This window comes from Manis pentadactyla, chromosome 5 (assembly GCF_030020395.1).
Source record: "Manis pentadactyla isolate mManPen7 chromosome 5, mManPen7.hap1, whole genome shotgun sequence".
In the NCBI taxonomy this organism is placed as follows: Eukaryota; Metazoa; Chordata; class Mammalia; order Pholidota; family Manidae; genus Manis; species Manis pentadactyla.
The window spans coordinates 68,963,207-68,985,101 of NC_080023.1; the positions used below are offsets into that span (position 1 = coordinate 68,963,207).

The 21,895-nt window shown below is 41.4% G+C and overlaps 1 long non-coding RNA gene across 2 annotated transcripts; it reads right to left on the reverse strand.

The window, feature by feature from the left end:
* Positions 1–5,142: 5,142 nt before the first annotated feature.
* LOC118923009 (uncharacterized) lies at positions 5,143–21,536 on the reverse strand. Of its 2 annotated transcripts, XR_005028988.2 has the most exons (4): positions 21,237–21,536; positions 18,092–18,151; positions 17,117–17,644; positions 5,143–6,450 (listed from the first exon to the last, which is right to left on the reverse strand). It is a non-coding gene; the product is annotated as an uncharacterized LOC118923009 (long non-coding RNA). The 2 variants fall into 2 exon arrangements; XR_008997789.1 differs by lacking the exon at positions 21,237–21,536 and having other exon boundaries at positions 18,092–18,533.
* Positions 21,537–21,895: the final 359 nt, after the last annotated feature.

Consider the following 21,895-nt stretch of genomic DNA (forward strand, 5'->3'; position numbering starts at 1 on the left):
TTTCTGGCTCTCTGGCTTTATCTAATTAATTCCCTGAGTCCTTGGTGGGCCCCACCCTCTTTTCATCCCCTTATATCTGTCCTCCTGCCTAACAGGTATACTGCCTTGTATTTGTCCATTTTTCGATTGACAGATATTTGTGTTGTTTCCTTTTTGGGTATTAGGTATAATGCTCCTTTGAACATTCATGCACAGGTTTTTGTGTGGACATGTTTTCAATAGTCCTGGGTATATACAGAATTGCTGAGTCATATGATAACTGTGTTTAACATTTTGAAGAACTGCCTGTTTTCTGCAGTTGAACGCACCATATTGCATAGCCACCAGTAACATATAAGGGTTCCAATTTTTCCAAATCTTTGGGAACACTCACTTGTTATTGTCTGTCTTTTAGATTACAGCCATTCTAATAGATGCAAAATATTTTATTGTGGTTTTGATTTGCGTTTCTTTAGTGACAAATCATGCTGAACATTTTGTTGTTTTCATTGGCCATTTGTGTATTTTCTTTGGAGAAATGTCTATTTAAATCCTTTGCCTATCATCTAATTTTTTTGATACTGCAATATAAGCTGCAGACAGTGTACTTTACTCTTAAAGACTTCAACTTGCATGTTATTACCTAGAGTTCAGTTTGTTTATGGGTCTTTTTGTTTTTAGGTAAAATTTACACACAGTGTGTTAAAAACAAGACAATAGGCCCAAAATGGAATGGTTTCACCACACCAAGACCTAACTTAATTAACATTTTTGTAATTAATCTCAAGAATGGAATCTTAAAAGTCAATCAGGAATCGCCTACCAGCACTAGTTAGGTAATCTGCCCTGTCATCTCACATAAGGAAAGTGACCTTACCATAACCAACCAGCTTTTTTGCCTATTATAACTTCCTTGTTCCACCCCCTTCTGCCTGCAAAAATCATTCATTTTGTACTGCTCTTCAGAGCTCCTTTCCATGAATCAGCAAATAAAGACAATAAGATCTTTAAAATATACTCAGTTGAATTTTGTTTTTTTAACAAGTGAAATGCATAAATCGCAATTGTAACATTGGATGAGTTTTGACAAGTGAATGAACTCAAACTTCTATCCCTCCAGAAAGTTCCTACAAACTCTTTCCCAGTAAATCCCTGCTCCCATCACCGGAGACAACATTCATCATATATTCGTTTATCCTGTTCTAGAGCTAAAAAAATAAAGAAGAATCACACATGATATACTTTTGCATAATGCTCCTTTCACTCAGCATAATACTTCTTGAAATTAATTCAGGTTAGGGCAAATAGCTGGGAGTGGAACGGGAGGGCCATAAGGTCATGCATTATAGGACCTCCAAAACTTTTCCCAAGTGACTATATCATTTCATACTCTGTGAACAATGTATGGGAGTTCTGGTCCTTTCACATCTTCACCAACATTCAGTGTTGTCCAGTTTAAAAATTGAATCCATTATATAACCATACAGGGCATATAATCCTATCTCATTGTGGTTATTTTCATTTCTCTGATGACTAATGATGTTTTTTATGTGCTTATTTTCTATTTGAATAGCTTCCTTTCTGAAATGACTGTCCAAATTGTTGTCAGCTATATGCCATTTAAACATATATAAGGGGTGTATGCCCTTTAAGATAGTAAAAATTTAAAAAGAATGAAGAATTCTGCAAAATTAGATATTTCAATATCTGAAGAGCAAAAGAAATGCAAAATACATTGGCATAATGGGCCTGTCTAGGTCTGGTGTCCAAGCTCTGTAAATTGATTTAAAAATTAGTGCCTCATAGAACTCACACCGAGAGATGTAGGCTAAGTGACCAGGATCATGTTTTGACTTTCAATAGGCCCTGGGTACTTTTGCCTTTGTGGGAAAAAGATGTTAAAACTTGTATTTTATTACTGCATTGATATAAAGATGAATATAATCCAACCTGATTTGGCATTATATATTCATTATTATATTAATATTTTTCTTATTTTAAAAGAAGTTAAAATTTAAACGTATTTTTAATGTTGGTATGGTAGGTCCTAGATATTGTGCTGCTCTGAAGTGGATTAGTCAGCCCTATTATGAACCACTCCCTTCTTAAATTATGGCATTAAAAAACTATAGTAATTATAAAAGGGAATTCAACCTAGGTCTGGGTTGTGAAAAAATCTGACCTGGAAGTCTAATGTCCAGGCTGAATCTTCAGGCTGTTCCACAGCTCTCAAAGCACCTTGAAGGTAATCCCCAAAGAGCGTGGAATGACAGAATCTTTTCTTTGGTGGGCAAGCATCTCTCAACCTCAGAATGTATTAAGTATAGGAGTGTTTGAGGAAAACACACCTGTACGTGAATATTTTTAGGTTGAAGAAACTGAACTTATTTGATTTTTAATGTTTAAGAGAATTTGGCTGTTAGAATAATACTTTAGCTTTGTAATTCCCAATTAAGTGTACATTTGAGCAATTGCTTTAGCTCATGATTTTAAGTTGAGGTGCCATAGTTAAAACTGATTGGATTTTAACTTATCTAAGAACATGGAATGGTTTTGTTTGTTTTGTTTTTTAAAGGAAAATCAAATATGTTAAATGTATAAATATAGTTGGAAATATTTAAGGGAATCTACTCACTTTAAAAATCCTTCCTTAAGGAGAGTGTTAAAATTGTCTAGATTTATAAAGAGAATTATTTTTTGAAGCTGACTTCTTAAAAGCTTAAGAAATAATTATTAGGTTTTGAATAATTTGAACACAAATTTTTTAAATGAAAATAACTTTCTCTCTGTGCACAAAAACCACCCATAAGGATATAAGGAAATGTGTTGACAATATATACTGCCACAGTGGAGGAAGTTTGCTTTAGGTAAGTAATGAGGAGGACAGCTTGTGTAAAGTGGGGATACCAGGAACCAAGTGAGAACAGGAGTCTGCTCCTCTTACCCAAACCTCATATTTGCCATTTTGGGGCCTCAGTCCTAAGCCCAAATATGTATCTATGAAGTCATATGGCATATGCTGTAAATACGGACATGCGGTTGTCAATGCTCTGTGTTAACCAATTTGCAATGGTCATCTTTGTACAAAACACACTTTAAATGTTCCTATCAGTACCTGACCTCTCAAATTTGGTTTCCACTTTGGTCCAGACTCTGTTTTTGCATTATTTATCTGGCTATTTATTCCACCCTGATTCTTCTCTCTACTCCCTGGGTGCAGATTAGATCTTTTGGAAGCAGCGTCAAAATTTTCAGTCACTGGGGGCCTATTTGCCCTCATTTACTAGGAAAATAATTCCTTACATGGTGCCCTGGTGGCCTGAATAAATGGATGCCCCTTTCAAATCGCCTAATTTGCATCTGAGCATGATTTAGCCATCCAGCAACATCTAGAATTCTATTTTTATCTCCTTAGTTAACTTTGTAGTTACTTTGATAACTATTCTCAGAGCAGCCATATCATGTTGCTTGGATAAGGGAAATACTAAAGCTGCTGAGATAATGTGGGTTATTTTAAATTGCTATAAGAGAATATATATTAATATGCAAAGAGTATCATTTTTTAAATGTGAAGGCCATGATATTCGTATATGCTGGCAATTTAATAGTTACATTCATTTCACATTAAAGTTACAAAGTCTTTGTTCCCTGGGATATTATCACACACACACACTAAGGTGTGTTTGCCTACTCTTCATGCATCCAAGAGGCTGCTCCCACCATCCACAGGCCTGATTCTGTGCAGTAAATTTCTCCCTTATGATGGCCACTGTTTCCTGCCACAGTTGACTGACCAAGGGTGGGAATACAATCTGAACTTGGCCTTTCCTCTTTGGGAAGAGAGCCAGGAGAGTGTCTGCCGGTATATATACAGGAGGCCCTGTGACCAGGGTTCTGAAGCCATTGCTGTGGGGTGGCCATCCTGCACCACACATCTGTAGAGCCTAAGGAGGCCATCTGCAGAGAGAAAGCAGTAGATGTGCTGAGCAAAGCAAAGGTAGATAAGGGCTCAGCATCCTGGGAGAGGAACAGAGCAGCTGGTTTCAGAGAGCTTTCTGGTTCCTGGTTCCAGGCCCTTGTGAACCTGAGTGCACATTCTGTGCATGGAATTGGTGAAGTGACCCTGCTTTTCAGAATATATCAGCCCATTCACTCTGGATTTCTCTTACTTGTAACCCAAATAACTTTGAGAAATAAAGGATACTTCTTAAGTATTAGCCACAAAATCTAAATCTTCTTTAAAAAATTAATTTATTTAGGAGAAAAATAATGTGATATTAAGTGAAAGAAGGATCATGGTGTAAATGAGATGACGCTCAAGAATGCATTGAAGAATTGGCCCCCCAGAGAATCAGAGGCTGAAGCAGGACCGTTTAGCCTTGAAGACACACTGCCATAGGCTTGATCCAGGACCAGCTGCTTCTGACACCCATGAAACTAATGATGGACATCAGAACCTGCTGTAGGGAAGCCCAGGACAATACCTGCTGGAGGAAGACAGCTACACAGCAGAAAGGAGGCCTCCACCTTACCTGACCTTCAAAATAACAGCAATGATTACAAGAAAGCTAGCACTACAGATACTATGTGCCAGACTAAGCAATTTTTATGATTTAACTCACTTAGTTCTCAAAACAATGGTATGAAATAGGTGCTGTTATCACTCCCATTTTACAGACAAGGAACCTAAGGTAAAGCAATAGTAAGCATATCCAGGCCTCACAGGTAGTTAGTAAGTAGCAGTAGAGATGTGCATGCATCTTATTAGCATGGACTTTTTCACGTCTAGAACCCTATCTGCAAGGAAATCTGGGGAGCAAAGTGTCGGTTTTGATTTTCCTGCCTCTACAGCTTTCGAGGGCACACTAGAAGGGAGTCAGGATGGTGGCTACTTGCCTGTGCACCACTGCCAACCTGGTAAAGCAGCTGCACACCCAGGGCTTACTGCGGCAAGAATGCTGCCACAGCAGTGAGTCAGTGCAGATGATTCAATGCAATCTCCTCAGAGTGTGATTTAGCAGAAAAGCACCCAGTAGGAATCTAATCTATTTGTCATGTGTTACCCTATGATTAGTTAACCACAAAACCCTATCAAAGCAATCCTGAGAGCTTCTAGATTGTATCTGACACACACTCCTGTTTGAACAAGGCATAAATCAGCTTGTTGTCTGGGTTTATTTCATTCACATAAAAGTACAAACTTAAGTTTGGTATTTCAAATTCACTCATTTTTGGTAATATACGAAGTGTTGTTTGTTTTTTTAAGCAAGCAAACCAGCTGCAAATAATGATTAAAGCTCATTGTAGATCAACAATTCCCTTTCATTTTTCAAGACATAACTCAGAAGTCATCTCTTTCAAGAGGATTTCCTTTCTGTCTTAAGGTACTTCTGTTTATTCATTATATTCTTGTCTGTAAAAGATCAGAATGTGTCTGAACAAGTTTGCTAGGGCCGCCATCACAAAGTACCACAGTCTTGGTGGCTCACACAGCAGAAGTGTGTTTTCTCACAGTTCTGGAGGCTGGAAGTCCTAGCTCGGTATCCGCAGGGCTGGTTTCTCCTGAGGCCTCTCTCCTGGGCTTGTGGGCAGTGCTCCTCTCTGGGTCTTCACATGGCCGTCCCTCTCTGTGTGTCCGTGTTCTAATCTCCTGTTCTAAGGACGGCAGCCATATTGGATTAGGGCCCATCCTAATAACACCATTTTAACTTAATTACCTCTGTAAATTCCTTATATCCAAACACAGTCACATTCTGAGGTACTGGTGGTTCGGGATTCAACATAGGTTTAGGGGGACACAGTTTAGCCTATAACAATGTCCTTTGCCAGCTAAACTATTGTGTTCTCAGCATTTTTCATACCAAATACATTTTTTCCAAATCTTATTTTATTTTTACATCTAGGAGGCAAAATTTTTATGTAGTCAAATGGGCCCATCTTTCCTCGATTCTTCAATTACAGTGTTTTACTTTTTTGTTTTACCTATTTATATAACTTGAAAGTATCTTAAGTTTATTTTGGTACTATTTAAATGAGAAACTAAATGGTTTTTATTTCTCTGAAATTTTAAGTAATTATTCCAACATCGCCTTCTGCATATCCCTTCCTTTCTTCATTTGATATGTAATGATGTCTCCTTTATTATGTAACCCTGCTGCTTTGCTCCCAAGACCTGTCTGTAGCTTCAGACCACTACCGGCAAGAATGGCAAAGTGTTCCTTGTTTTCAGCCGGGGCATCCCTCAGTCTGTCAGGAGGCAGCTTAGGGTGGTCACTGGCAAATCTACTTCACCCTGTGTGCTGGTTCTCCTCTGCTGTTGCCTGGGGTTGGACTCCACCTGCTGCATTCCTAGTGGTTGAGGCTTGTGAGTTATTTGCCCTTTGCATCTGAGACAGGTAAGATCTTTCTCTCCAACCTGGAGGGCAATGGATCCTACATCCTTCAGAGATCTGATGGCTTGAAGTAGTTGTTCTGGTGAGTGAAAGAGGGAAGATGGTCAGAGAAATGTAATATGATTTCTGGGCAGGACTGAAACCATAAATTTAAGCAGAACCCACCAGCTCCATTGTGTTTGTCTTTGGTAGGGAATGGACAGATTTGAATTCCTTTCTCTGGGGATTGAAACCAAGTAGAGTGAAGAGGTTGAAATCAGAGGAGAGATGGAGAAAGTGGGAAGATATCAGCCTCAGTAAGAGATAAAAAGATTAGCCTTGACAAGAAAGACACTTTACCCTCTTACGAGGGAAAAGTAAAGAGAGTGTGTGTATGTGTGAGCTTGCACTGGGGTGTGTGTGTGTGCTGGGGTGTGTGCAGAAACTGGAAGAGTCCCTGCCTGCCATGTTCCAGTGCTCCCTGTTTCAGGGGAAGAGGGCCAGGAGGCACCTCTCTCCCATCCTGTCACAGACAGGCCAGGCCACGTGTTCCAGGCTCCCTGGATCTGATGCTTACCTGGGGCTCTGACTCTGGAACAACTAGTTGTTCTTGCCAACTGCAGTGATATTCTGTGGAGATGGCAGCAGTGTCCGATGTCACAGTGTCCCTCTCTACTGTCCTGGCTAAAAGATGAGTTTATATACTTCCTGTTTCGTTTCCTAGACCTGTCTTGGTTCCAGCGAATTTTCCAAGCCTGGTCCTCAGGCCTCAGGCCAATACTGTAGAGCCCCACTATCCTCCTGTCATATTGTCAGTGTCAGTTTCCGTCACCTGTGAACAGGACCCTGATTGTTGCTTGGGGTGGGCTTTGCCACCAAGCTCATGTTTAATATCAGTTCTGGCACTAATTCTGTGGCTTAAGCAAGGTTTATAAGCATTCTAAGCTCTAATTTCTCTCATTTTGTAAAATAAGAATAAGAATGTGTATCTTACAGAGTTGTTATTAGAATTAAATGAAACAATAAGTGTAAAATACCCTCAATGATACCTGCATTTTGGTAAGATCTTTATAAAGAAGTTATTCTTTTACAAAGTGCTTTCATGTGTGTAATCTCCTGTGACTTTCACACAAGGTAGGGAAGACAGCCCCATTTTACAGATTTTGAAACAGGTTCAGAGAGGCAAGGTGACATCCTTGAGTTCACACAAGGAGCGAGTACCTCAGGGATTGTAAATCCGGGTTGTCTGCTTCAGGGTCCAGCTCCCCTAGAGCCCTGGCTGTGAGCTTATGGGCGGATATGAGCATGTCACTGGGCATTCACGGGAACCTTTGGGGAAAGGCAATATGGGCAGGAATTTGGAACTTAGGACCAGTAAGATGCATTTTAATGCTATGATTACAGTGGAGAGAGGAGGAAGGACTGTCTGGTGTACACCAGTTCACAGGGGAGAGGCACAAGCAGAGCCTATGCAGTAGTGCACAGAGAGGAAGAGAATCAGTATCTTGCCGACACCTGGAATAAATAAGAGCATGGGACTGAGCTACAGAATTAGGCATTTCAAAGACATCAAGCAGAATGAGAACTGAGAACAGGCTATTGGATATGGCTACAGAGAAGTCCTAGCATTCAAAATCTCCACAATGTTCCCCAATCTCGTCACCAGACTTACCTATACCATCAGATTAACAAATATTTGAAGCATTTGTTTCATTCACAAAAGTAGACATAAATAAACAGAATAATATCAATGACATTTTTCATTAAGTATAGTGTACTATGGTTTTTACTAATTGCCATTAATCCTCTAAATGGTAGTATTCCCAGAAATGGAAGAACATAATAATAATACTACTCTCTGAAATCACCCCATAAAGATAAAGACATTTGTTGATTTGTAGTACATTTTTCTATTATCATTGGAAAAAAATGAATAGCTTTTCTGATACATGTAAGTGCACAATTAAAACACTACAAAAAAAAAGCCAGTCATATAAGTAATGTAAGTCTATTTCCTAACATATAGGAATAGGAAGTGTCAGTACTGGTAAGCAGTTAGGAATTTTTTTGCACCATCAAAATTTATGATCATTGGCCTTTATTTAAGGCCAAAAGGGAGACCCTGGCCACTTTAACAGTCTGAAGGCATATTCCAGGAATGTCCCCAACGGCACAACCTCTGAGACCAAATCCAACAACCTGAATTTTACCTCAGTGAAGTTTGAGCATCCATCACTGCTTGAACAGATGGATGGGAGAATTTGGCTGTTTGGCTTTGACCCCCTCCTTTTCCAGCACCTCCAAAGGGGTTGGCCTTCAGGGCTGCTCGCAAATGGGTTTGTTGTACTATTTATCACTGCCAACTTCTGGTCCATGGGGGAGTCAGCACTTCCAGGCCATATGAAGGCTGCAACACTTGCCCATCCTGCCAGCCCTGCAGGCCTCGGCACAAAAGTGATGTATTTTGGTGAATATTACAAATGCTCAAAAAGAAAGCAGAAAAAGAAGAAAAACAAAGGAAGGTTTTGTGTCTAAATGTGATCTTAGTGGGTGTGCTAGTTATCAATTTATTGCCACTCAGTTCAAAATCTACCCTCTATTGTCTGCTTTGTGATACCGGGCTAGACCCTTTAAGCACTTCTTGTTTGCGATGAGCACTCTGTTAGACTTTGCAGAAGGACACCGCAGGAGGAAGAGGCTTCTCATTCTGGTTTGGAGCTTCCATTTTATTTTTTCCAGATTACACGCATTTGCCCACCCAGGCAGAAGCAGCACTGGCCCACAGCAGGCTCCCTGTGGTGGGGGTGGGGTCAGGAGGCCCAGATCCCCTTTGACGGTTGGTGCCCACCCCCCACCAATGCTGTGAGTGGGGGCTGCTAACGCCCCGTTGCTCTTTGCTAGAGAACTGCCCGACCACACAGGTGCTGCCTTGGCCTGCCCAAGAGGCTCTGCCACTCTCTTGCCTGTCTGAGTTGCCCAATGACTGACTGATGAAGACTGACTGATGAAGGAGGGTACAAATGACCTCAAAGGGGACTGACTCTGTGTTGCAATTTGTGATCCAGGGCTTTTCCAAGGGATTAGACTGAGCTAGGCTTCAGCAGAGACAACAAGCTTGCTTCTCTTTCTTTCCCCATCCTGCCCTCTTACCTCATTGTCTCCTGAGAGCACCTCCCCAAAAAGCACTTGAACATGGTTTGAATCTCAGGTCTGCTTCTAGGGAACCCAATGAAAGGCCTACCCCCAAAGAGAGGTCAGCCCCAATAATACTCATGTGTGAAAGAGCTGAGTGCAGGATCACGTCAAAGATGAAACTGAGAGAAGACAACCTAGGACACCCACCCTGTTCCTTATACTAACTCAGCAATCAGAAGGTGCACCTCTGCTGGGTAAGAGTGAGTGACAGGGTACAGAAGCCAGGAGTAGTCCAGAGCTCCCTTTATGCACATGGAAGAGGAGACCAGGTGTGTGGAAGAAGAACCAGCACGAATGTCATCAAATTAGTATTTTTTAAATGTTACAACCTAGGGCTGTGTGGGGTAAATGGCAGAATTTCCAGAATCTCTTGCCTAGCCTTAGTTCATTTACATAACAATAGGTGTTTACCACTACAGAACCTTCTCTGTATCTGGGGCACGGGGTGGAGAGAAAATGGCCAGTCTCTCCTCCCCTCCATTCCTGGTACATAACTGGTCTGGCGTCTGCCAGTCACCAAGGACCCGCCCTTGGGGTTCCTTCTGGTCCGGGAAGGAGAGTGTGAGCCCAGTTGGAGGAGATGGTTGGTGACGAACCTGGCTAGTGACTGTAAGAAATAAAAGCCTTTCTCCCAGCCTACCTTTACCTTGACTTATTTCGGTTTCACTGCTTTCATAGGGCACTCGTCCTGAGCCAGGAACACCCTTCCCCCTGGAGCTACAGGCTGTCCTAACAAAGTACCACAGACTGGGTGGCTTACCCCAATGGAATGATTAAACTAATTTATTCTCTCACAGAGGCCAAAAGCCTGAACTCAAGGTGTCAGCAGGGCCATCCCTGGCTTGTAGATGCACCCCTCCAACCTTTGCCTTCATCATGTCATTCTCCCCCTGTGTCTTCACATCATCTTATAAGGACAACAGTCATATTAGACTTAGGGCCCACCCTACTCCACTGTGACCTCATCTTAACTAAATACTTTTCCAACGACTTATTTCCAAATTAAGTCACTTTCTGAGATACTGGGGTTAGGACTTCAACATACTTTTTTTGGATACGGTTCAACCCATATCAACTGTACAGGTCAAATAGGATCCCTGTGAGGGCTAGACTTAGCCACAGGGCTGTCAACTGGCTGATAAATGTGCTCCTTTTCTGTGCTTCTGGAGAACAAGGCTTTACCTGTGTGCAGAGTACCCATCTCTGCCATAGCACCTGTTACATGTTGTACAGTAGTCATCACTCTGCTTTGATTTCCCCTTAGACTGCAGTGCCTTGAGGGTGGGAGCAATTTATTATTTGTCATCTTCAGTATCTGGTAAAAAACCTGCCACAGAGGATTCACTTCCAAATGCTTGCTGAATAAAATAAGAATATTTCCAGACCTTCAAATACAATTTGGTTCAGATAATTGGGTCCATTATTTAACTTCTCTGAGCCTCTAGTTTGCTATTTATAAAATGAGATTAATCAAAACCAACCCATGGAACCATAATTTGAAAGTCTTTGCTTCCATCCCTTTTGCTGCTTTTCCCTCTTTGAATGTGTAGGGACCCACTTGGAACCTCCAGAGTTAGTATAAAGATGATTTTAAGCTGAAGAGACTTAAGATTCAATAGATGTAAAGAAAGGCCTTTTCAGGGCTTCTCTTTTCTGACTAAAAGCAGAAACTTCTGAGAAATGAGGCTGCCATGAGTTCTCTCTTTGGGATGGTTTCTACTCCCAGGAGAGACCAAGAGAAAAACCTGCCATATATTTCCTCTCCAGGGGTATTTCATAACCTGCAGAATTCGGACAGACCACTTGCACCTGCATAAACCAACATCATCACAAACTTTCTTATCTCCCATTTGTTCTCCCAAAAATCCATTTGTCTTTCCTAAAGAAATCTATTTATTCTTCCCATCGAAGCTGTTAGATACATTTGCCTTTAACTTTGGCCATTTAATGAGCCAGCTACTTCTTTTATTGGCTCCTGTGTGTATAAACCTTTTCCTCCTGTCAATCTGCCTTTTGTCAGTTTAAATCAGGTACAAAATTTAACAGGATAGAGGAAAAAGTTTTTCTTACCCTACAGAGTCTTTGGAAAAGTGCTATTTTGTTTTCATTTGTGACTATGTAATGTAACTATGTACATATACAAACATCCTGGAACATTATCTTAACAAGAATGGATGATTCTGCCAAAAAAGGTGTGATATCAGCTTCTAGCAACTGCTGAACTATGTCTGAACCACAGATGTCCACAGTGACCCCTCTCCCCTTCCACAGGACTAATAGGCAGCACATTCAATTACATTGTTAAAATGTGTAAGTTTGCAAAGGAAGAAGGAAAGAGGATTCATCAAAGTGTCAGCATGAGTTTTTTCTGGATGGGGACATTTTAAAATTTCCTTTCTCGGGCTTTTCTTTTTTTCCAAATTTTCAGCACTTAATAATCGTTGTATAATAAAAAAGCTCTTTCTTTCACAGCAAATACTGAAAATAAAAGTAAGTGATTAAAAATACAAGATAAGCAATACCTCTAGATTACTACTCATTTGCTGTTCTTTTTTTAACTTTCAATCCAGATTTGCCATTGCTTTTTAAGTGTTAACTGCATAGTCAGCATTCTTTGCTTTTTGGAAGTAGGAGGAGTTAAAGTAATTTCTTCTGGGATTTTGCAATCTACAGGTGTTTAAAAAAGAGACACAGGTCCAAAATGAAGTCACTTGTGCTAAGACCACATTACCAAACCAAAACTTACTATTTAACTTACAGTTTCAACCTCTCCCCTCACCCCAGAGTGGGATCCTAAACAGTCAGTCTGGAATTAACCAGTCAGCACAAGTGAGTTTGTTGGGAAGAAATTCAGTTCGGAGTTGCAGGGAAGTCAGAGAGGAAGGAATTCATTAAAGCAAGAATAGTAGAGAATGGCAGCCGTTTTGCAGCAGCAGAAAGCAAAGAATGACAGAGGCAGGAAAGGGAAGCTCAGTGAACTACTGCTCGGCATAGGGCAAGTCCCTTGCCAACTCCTAAAGCCAGGGTCACCTGGTATCCCATGTCTTCTTGAATCTGCACAGTGTGGGAACTAAGTCCCTACCACCTTAGGATTTGGGGGAGCCTCAGAGCACTAGATGGAGTTGAGATGATGTTCTGAAAACTTCCCAAAGGTGTAGAAAGGAGATTTTCATGCAGACTACTAAAGAGCACGATCATACAACTGCAGTCCTGTCTGGGTCATGATCATACAGCTGCAGTCCTGTTTGGGCTTTCAAGTTCCCAGGTGACGGGAACTTGCAGGCCAAATCAGAGGTCTCAGCAGCCTCTCTCTACTTATCTGGAGTAGAACAGAAAGAATGACACACTTGAAGAAAAGGGAGTGCAGGCAACCTCAGAGAGGAGGTGCACTTAAGGATTTGGAGTTTGGGGTTTTACAGGGCCTTTTGGGTAGGGGTCAGCATAAGGCATGATGCATGATGATTCATAATTCCTTTGAAGTTTTGCCTTAAGAATAGGGCTATTTAGGTGACAGTGTTGACTTGGGATCATGGCATTCTTTATCCACTAGGGTCATTTACACTTTGAAGATCTATCTCCTGTCCTGGTTACAAAGTTACCTAATTGATTAAGAGGCTGGCAGAAGAGGAAGAACAGCCTATAGATGAAGTAAAAGAATAAACTGGGCCTTTTCTGCAGGCTAAGTAGATTTTATAAGGGCATGACCCTTGTCCCATTTCCCTGCCCTAACTCAGCACTGTTAACATTGTGGGGACTACATAATTCCTGTGGTAGGGGCTGGTCTGTGCATCGTAGAAGCAGCATCCTGGCCTCTACCCGTTAGATGCCGGTCAAACACCCCCAACCCACACACAAACTATGACAACTAAAAATGTCTTCAGACATTATCAAATGTCCCTTGTGGGATAGAGGTGTGAATTGCCCTCCATTGAAAGCACTGGCTTAGAATAAGTTTTCTAAACACTCAGCCTTCTTCTCTCTCTACATGAGCCACACCTGTCTGCTGCATGCTGCCGGAATGTTTGGTGATGCATGGATGAACACCATGACTGAGTGAACCTAAATTCCATTCCCAAAGGAACTTACAGTCAAGTCCTCTTAGTGGAAGACATCTCTGTACCCAGCAGCCAGTCTCTCTCTCTCTCTCTCTCTCTTTTTGCTAACACCTTGATTATCTTTCTCAGTCATCATGATGTGGGGAGAGAGTTATGACCCAAATCATTGTACCTCCAGGGCTTTTCTGGTATCCAAGACCTTGTCAATCACTACAATCTACCCTTGTAGCCATCATGAAAAGGACAAAAGAAGAATTATTTTTTGGATGGTTTTACTTAGATTTGAGGACAGAATCCTTCAGGCAGCCATCTGGCCACCAACATGGGGGGATCCTGACTAAGAATAGAAGCAATTCTCGGGGAAGCAGAAATAAGATAAAAGGAGACAGTATCCTAGGGACAAAATTTGAGCCCTGGGTCTAGCCATGCCTGAAAGTCATTGCTTCTGTAATGTTTGTTAATGTGAGTCATCAAAAGCCATGGTTGGGAGTTCAGCATGCAACTGGCACACAGCACTCCCAGACTCGCCATGCTTTCCTTTCATCCCAGATGGACTGGGGAGGTGGAGGTAGAAGAGCTTTGTGCTTTTGACATTCTCTTCTGATCTCCCTCCCCAATGAAGTTCCTCCCTTCTTCACTTTTCTTGTATTATAGTTATTTATGAAGATGCTTTCTCTCTGCTACTGAGTAACTACATGTTTCTTAAGGACTAGATCCTATCAAATTCACCTTTATATTCTCTGAGCACACAGCAGACCCTCAACAGAAGGAATGGATTGCGTGAAGCAATTTACAGGTACCAAATTCTGTGATGTACATGTGTCTTAAATTGATATCTTTCTGGTTTCCACAGTAAGATTAGAGGAAGATTTTCAGCAGTGTTCAGAATCTGGAAGCCGGGCCTGTTTATTTCCCATTAACTGCGTGGACTCCATCTTTCTCTTCTCTGTATTATTCGCTCATAGTTTTGGACACATGCAATGGCCAGACAGCTCAGTTGCCCCTTCCTTTGCCATCCTGTCAATACTTCTTGAGTTCCTACTGTCCTTAAAACAACAAGAGATTGCTTGTTCCTGTAAAAAGTTCAAGAGTGGCTGGCAATGGAAAGGCCCTGATGGTGCTGTGGAAGACCAGGCCACGACTACTGTTTTATCAGAAAGGGTGCAGTTTGGAAAACAGGACCCTTCCTGGATAATTCAGGTGAGGGAATATGATGTTAGGGAACTGCATACAAAAGCACTGAAGGAGTAGAAGAGGCAAATAAAGGACATTGAGGCTGGTCATATATTAGTAACAGCAGAAATCTGTCATTACATATGGGGCTTGAGAGATCAAGGGAGAAGGTGGTGTCAGGAGTCTAGGAGCCAGGACCACCACCATCCATGGGAACCAGTCACAGTGGGGGCTGCCAGAGGAGCAGAGACCAAAGAAGGGCTGCCTCACAGAAGCCAGAACCTTGGAGGAAACACAGCCAGAGATGCTGCCCAGTCACCTGCCAGCACCTCTCATTGGCAAGTTGGAGAAAAACTACCCTCTTAAGCTTAGTACCTGGACACCTGCAAATTTAACTGATAAAACCAGGTTAACAAGAGAAAAGCTTAGGTGTTTGTTAGTTTAGGTGTGCAATATGCCATCATGCAGGCATGCTTTGTGATGAGTAACCTAAAGAGGTGGTTAAAATTTGGGGGTTTTTTATACCTAGCTTAGCAGGGGATAGGGAGAAGGGAGAAATGGTGTCTATGGGAAGAACAAATAGGTTTCCATAAGAAAGACAAATGGGTTTTTAGGAGAACAAACAGGAGATAAGAAAGGGAGTTTGTGGTAATGTCTGCTTATATAGGTGCAAGTGGTCTTACCACTATGAAATTCCAGCAGAGAGGATTTAAGGTGGGTTTACTCTTGGTCTCTCTCCTGGGAGCTGACCCACCCCAAGAAGGAACTTATGACAGTTTGTTTTCAGAAGTGTCTGCTTTTAATCAGATAAGGGAAGCTCTGAGATGGCTTCTTTCTGCACCTGTTGAATGTCAAGTATCTTTAGGTTAAAATCATCTTTACATCAACTCTGGGGTTCAAGTTGATCCTGATGGGGTTCAGGACATGCTATCCAAAATATAGCAGCATATTGGGTACTTCAAGATGAAGCAGTTTGAGAAAAGAGCAGAAGCAGGGAGATTACTCTGACCCCTGCCTTTCTTCCTTGAAACAGGTCATGACACCCTTCCTGGAGAGGTGCCCCCCACTGCACCCCGAGGAAAGGAACACCCTATCTCTGAAGACAAAGGGACAGTGAGTACAATCCAAATATACAGGCCTCACTCTTTCCCCTACTATACTTACCTCATACTCTTTGACCTGTCATATTTCTCCATGACTGCCCACTCTTTATCAAACCCAGCAAATACTCAGGTTTAACTGTTTCTTTAGGTGTCACATAAAATTTATATTAAATAAATGTGTATGCCTTTCTCCTGCTAATCTATCTGTCAGATTAATTTTCAGCCCCAGGCAGGGATCCTAAGAGGTTTCGATGAAAACTTTTTCCTCCCCTGCCGTCTCCATGAGCTAAACCTGACTGCGGGCCAGCTGAGCTGGGGAGCCTGGGAAGTACAAGTGTCCAAACTCCAGCCCCTACAATTCAGAGAAGAAAGGAGCAGGGACTGGTTCTAAGAGCAAATAGGCAACTGACTGGCCCCTCTCGTTTTCTGTGGTCACCGTGATATTGCTTCACCATTTGCCCCTTCTGGAGCACTCCATTATGATAGAAACAATGCCCACTGATCAAACGGCAAGCCCAATAGTTCACTTCTAGGTCTACTTACATTGCTAACTTGATGGTATTGCCTAAATGGCAAGAAGAGCTTTGTATGTGACAGTCCTTCCACCATACCCCCAGCTGTCACACACATCAACACAATTGATTTATGTTGGGTTATAAGCAAGACCAAACTGAAGTGCTTAAATAGAGCACCAAATAACACTTGGGAGCTTCTTAATTTACAATATAGATGTGATGAGTGCTCCCTGAGATATGGATTGGAGCTCTTTCTTTTCCAAGCCATCTCACTTACCTAGGGGACAATTTCCCTACAGTTTCAGGGCACTTGTTTCCAAGGGTTGGATTCAAGCTTCTCGTTCAACAGAGATCACTGAAGTTTGGCGGGCAAGAACAGAAACCTGGAATAGAATTCTTTGGTCTTAGTCTGCTTAGCGGCCTGTATCAGACACAGAAACCCAATCAACCACAATTTATGAATGAAATCACTAATCATTATGAATCAGTACCATAACGATTATACATTTGGAATAAATAAGGGGAAATACCCTTTCTCTCTGCTGAATGGACGAGAAAGAAGTTTCAGCAGCATCTGCTAGAATCTGCTCATTTTGCAGGAAAAGAAAACAAAAAAGGTCACCTAATAAGTCAGCCCCCACCAGAAGTATGCACTGCCTTCAGAAGGCCACTGTGAACTTGTTCTGCGCATGCTACTATTTAGTGAGGCACCACATCATTCTTACCCTTTCCTGTGTGTGGACTCGTGCCCTCCATTTGCGCTTCTCTCAAGGACTTCCAACTTCTGTGCGAACATGTGTTCTTCCAGCCCAACATGTTGGCAAAAGCAAGTCTTTCTGGCAGCAGGGTCATTACTGATAGCAGAAGCTGGCATAAATCTGGGAAGCCAGGGCACAGGGGAAGACAGTGACCCCGCTACTGACAGCTGGTAGAGCTTTGTGTCTCTATTTTAGTTTCCCCAGCTGAGTGGCACAGACACAACCATCATTAACATTTAATTTTGATTTAGTGTGTCTGCACAGGCTGAAACAACTAACGTGCAGCCTGTTGCCTATAAAAGTTCAAGCCCCCTTGAGGTCATTCAGAACTGCACCTGCTCAGGCCCAAGCGATGGGTACAGGAAGCTTTTCAAGGTCGTTTTGGTTTCTAAAGGCTTCCTGCAAATACAGGAGTCTTGAAAGATGATCTTAAGAGCTATGTGAAGAGCTGGAATAACTTATGCACAACTTTCTTCCCTACTTCTCTGTGATCTGCTGAGAAAAAGAACAAAGTACTAAAATTAAAAACCAAGACCCAGGTTTTAAAATATAGATTGAAGGAAGCCAAATACCATTCTTCATGATGACATTTTTGAAGGTGAGCTAAGTGGTGCATTTGGAACAAATACTAGAAAGTGACAAAGATTCTCTTCTTGAACAAACTTTAGACAGGCTCCTTGGAGCCTTCCTTTTGACCAGGCTTAACTTTGGCCGATAAAAACTGCAGACTCTCAGCACAAATGATCTTGTTCACTACCCTGAAACCTGACTGAAAGACCTGAGCAAACGCTAACATAGTCTCTAACAGCTCAAGGCTGTGCCACTAGGATGACCCCAGCCCCTTAAAGTGTCCGCCTGAGAAACTGCCAGATTTTACTGTTTGTTCTAACCCAATCAGCTAATAGGCCCCTGAACACCGCCCTGCCCTCCCCACCCTGTCACCTGTGTTTGGAGATGTAGATCTTCCACCATGCAGAACTGCTTCTCAAGAATCTGAGGGCCCTGTAGGTGAAATGCAAACATTAAGGGAAACAGCTCCTGCCTTGCCTCCCAAGCCTTGGGCAACTTTCTCTAACTTGCACCACTACCTTCTGGCATAAAGATACTACAAGTTTCTTCTCCTCCAGATAAGCACCCAATAATAAACACAGTCTCTGCATGAGCTCCCCCTTGTTTCCCTCCTTACTCACTCACCTCCCTTTAAATTGTCCATCACCCCTGCACCAAAGAGATTTGAGCTAATTTATGTTGGACCCTCTTCTCTATTGCAATAGCTATTACTCAATAAAGTCTATCCTGACCACTTGAACTGGTATCCCACTTACCTTTGAGAAAAGTCAGATCTACATTTTATATCTGCCCTAGGGCAAAGGTTAGTTTAGACAGATAGATCACAGTGCTAATAAGGCCAAGGTTATGAATTTGATCTCCATACAGCTCTGTCCACACTGCAGTCTCAGCTCAGCCAGGTGTTTCCTTCATTGATCATAAGGGACACCAGATGAGAAATTAGAGATGGCTCAGCACAAACCATTTCCTGCTGCTTTTTTTGTTTCTCATTACTGCTTTAAGAACTTAAATATGCAGATGGTGTGGCTTATGCCTTCCCCTTGTATATCCCAGCTAGTAAACTACCTTCATATCTCTCCTCTCCCAGATGCCCTGCTCCCTCTTTGTCTCAGATGTTCCCAATTCTCCCTTCCTTTTAGCATCTAGTTCATGATCTCTCTTTTCCACAAGTTCTTTCTCAATAACTCCACCTCCCTTTTCTCTCTCTCTAATGCCTATCAGCATTTATCTTTTGTATATACCGTATTTCATTTTGTTAGTGCCACTGGCTCATGGTTCATGTACTTATGCTTTAGTACTCCTGAAAAAAAAAAAACCAAAACCAAATATTCCACCTCTTGTTTTCTACCAGGGTCTAGCATCAAGCTAAGTATATTGAAACTGTTCAGTAAAATGCATTTAAGTATTTTCATTGAGCTTTCAAATGGTGTGGGTAAAATTGTAATATTTCCGAATATCTCACCCGGCTTTAGTGCATTTGCATATTAACAGGTCTTCCTCAAGGGTGGAGAGTAGTTCATTTCCGTATACCTGGGCAACTGAGGGCTTATCGGAACCTGAGAGGTTAGGGGGATGGATGGTTTTGCTTCTGCCAGAGCAGGAAAGAGAAACAGCCTGGGACTGCAGTTCACAAGCAATGAACGGGTTTTAAACTTTATTTCTCCCTTTGATTGATTTCGGTTTTAGAGGCATTTTGCCCTGGGACTTCCTTTCCCTGGAGTTACAAATGGCTTTGACAAATTTCTGCAAAATGATGTTGAATTCCTCCATCTTTTCTAGGATGGGCAGTAGACTGTGTTGTTACAACTCTCAAAGTGCGTACAAATTTATATAGAATCAAACTAGTGTTACTTACTTTGTACAGAGCGAGTAGCCTGTTGCCTGTGGATTTTCTTCCAATTTTATTTGATCATACAGTAATACTATATTTTACCACAAAGGATAATCATTTAGCATATAACATTATAATAGCTAGTTTTTTGTACTTACATTGCTGTTGGCCTACACTTTCATAGCTTGATGTACCTCTCTTTATTATGATAATATACTTTGTACTCATTTAAAGACAATTTTTAAAAAGTTGGGGAAAATGTCATGGATGACATTTTAGAGCCACTAGATTTAAGAGCCACTAAATGGTTTATAAAACTCAGAAGTTAGAGATTCAAATCTCAGTTGTAATTGGATCTTTTTGTTGTTGTTTTATTGTAACCAACTAGGGTTGGGACTTTTATTTAAGTTAAAAGGATAAGTAAAAAGAAATTTATCCCTTGGAGAAAAGTGCAATTAATAAAAATCATAGGTATTTATCACACTTAACTTCTATAGTATTCAAGTAAACAAAATAATCCTTTCAATGGGCTTAACACATTTAACTTAGATTGTTCACAAGTTAAGATCTAGAATGGGTCCTCTAAAATTGGTGGTTTTCCAATTGTATTCCATGCTATATTCAGATATGTTAGTTTCCAATTGCTGCTGTAACCTATTATTACAAATTTAGTAGACTAAAACAATACAAACTTATTATTTTACAGTTCTGGAGGTTAGAAGCCTCAAAAGGGTCTCTAAAGCGTCAGCAGAGCTGAGTTCCTTTCTTGAGTCTGTGGTGATAGCACTTAAGATCTCTCTAACCAATGTTCAAGTATATAATACAGCACTGTTAAAGATAGTCACCATGCTCTAGAAGAGACTCTGTTTCCTTGCCTTTATCACCTTCTAGAGGGTGCCTGAATTTCTCTCCCATTTTCAAAGCCATCAGTGGCTGGTTGAGTCTCTCCCATCATATCACCTGACCCTAACTCTCCTGTCTCCCTCTATCCCTTTAAGGACCTTTTTAGATTATATTGGGCCCGCCCAGACAATTCATCTCAAGGTCAGCTGACTAGCAACCTTAATTCCATCCACAACCCTAACTCCCTCTTGCCATATAATATGATGTAATTACAGTTTCCAGGGATTAGGAGGTGGATCTCTTTCACAGGGGGTGAGGCAAAGGGTGATAATGTTATTCTGTCTACCACACCAGGTATCATGCACATTTGAGATAAAGTTCTTTTTCTCCTGCTTTGAGATATTACTGACATATACATGAGCTTAAAATGTATGTGATTTACATGTATATTTTGTAAAATGATTAACACAATAAGGTTAGTTAACCTCCATCCCCTAACATATTTTGTGTATGGTTATAACATTCAGGATTGGCTCTCTTACCAACTTTCAAGTATATAAATACAGTACTGTGATTTATAGTTACCATGCTGTACCTAGATCCTCCAGACTTATTCATCTTATAACTGGAAGTTTATACACTTTGACCAACATCTACTCCACCTCCCCAGGCCCTTGGCAATCACCAGTCCACTCTCTGCTTCTGTGAGTTGGGCTTATTTAGATCCCAGTTATAAGTGAGAACATACAATGTTTGTCTTTGAGTCGAAAATTCTTAAAACAACAAAAATCCAAGTTAATTATGTAAATACTTAGAAGAAACAAAACATACAGTTGAACTTACAGTGCATCAAACGTTAGACAGCAGGTGTGACCTGGGTGCTCCTTTGTGCTGCTAGGCCCATGTGTTTTAGCGCAGTCCTGAGAATGAAGCGTCTACTGCTACCTCAGTGCGCACATCTCAGTTTGGGAGGTTTAATCATCGAATACATTTGGTTCAGCTAGAGCAAAACCACACATTTCCTCTAGAGTGACAGTTATAATTCTAAATAGCAAGATTTTTTTTATTAAGGTATCATTGATATATAATCTTATGAAGGTTTCACATGAGCAACATTGTGGATACTACATTCATCCATATTATCAAGTCCCCCTCACACACCCCATTGCAGTCACTGTCCATCAGCATCAGTGAAGATCCTAGAGTCATTACTTGTCTTCTCCCTGCTGTACTGCCTTCCCCATGACCTACCTACATTATGTATGGTAATCATAATGCCCGTTAATCCCCTTCCTCCCTCCCTCCCCACCTACCCTCCCCCACCCCTCCCCTTTGGTAACTGCTAGTCCCTTCTTGGAGTCTGTGAGTCTGCTGCTGTTTTGTTCCTTCAGCTTTTGCTTTGTTATTATACTCCACAAATGAGTGAAATCATCTGGTATTGTCTTTCTCTGCCTGGCTTATTTCACTGAGCATAATACCCTCTAGCTCCATCCATGTTGTTG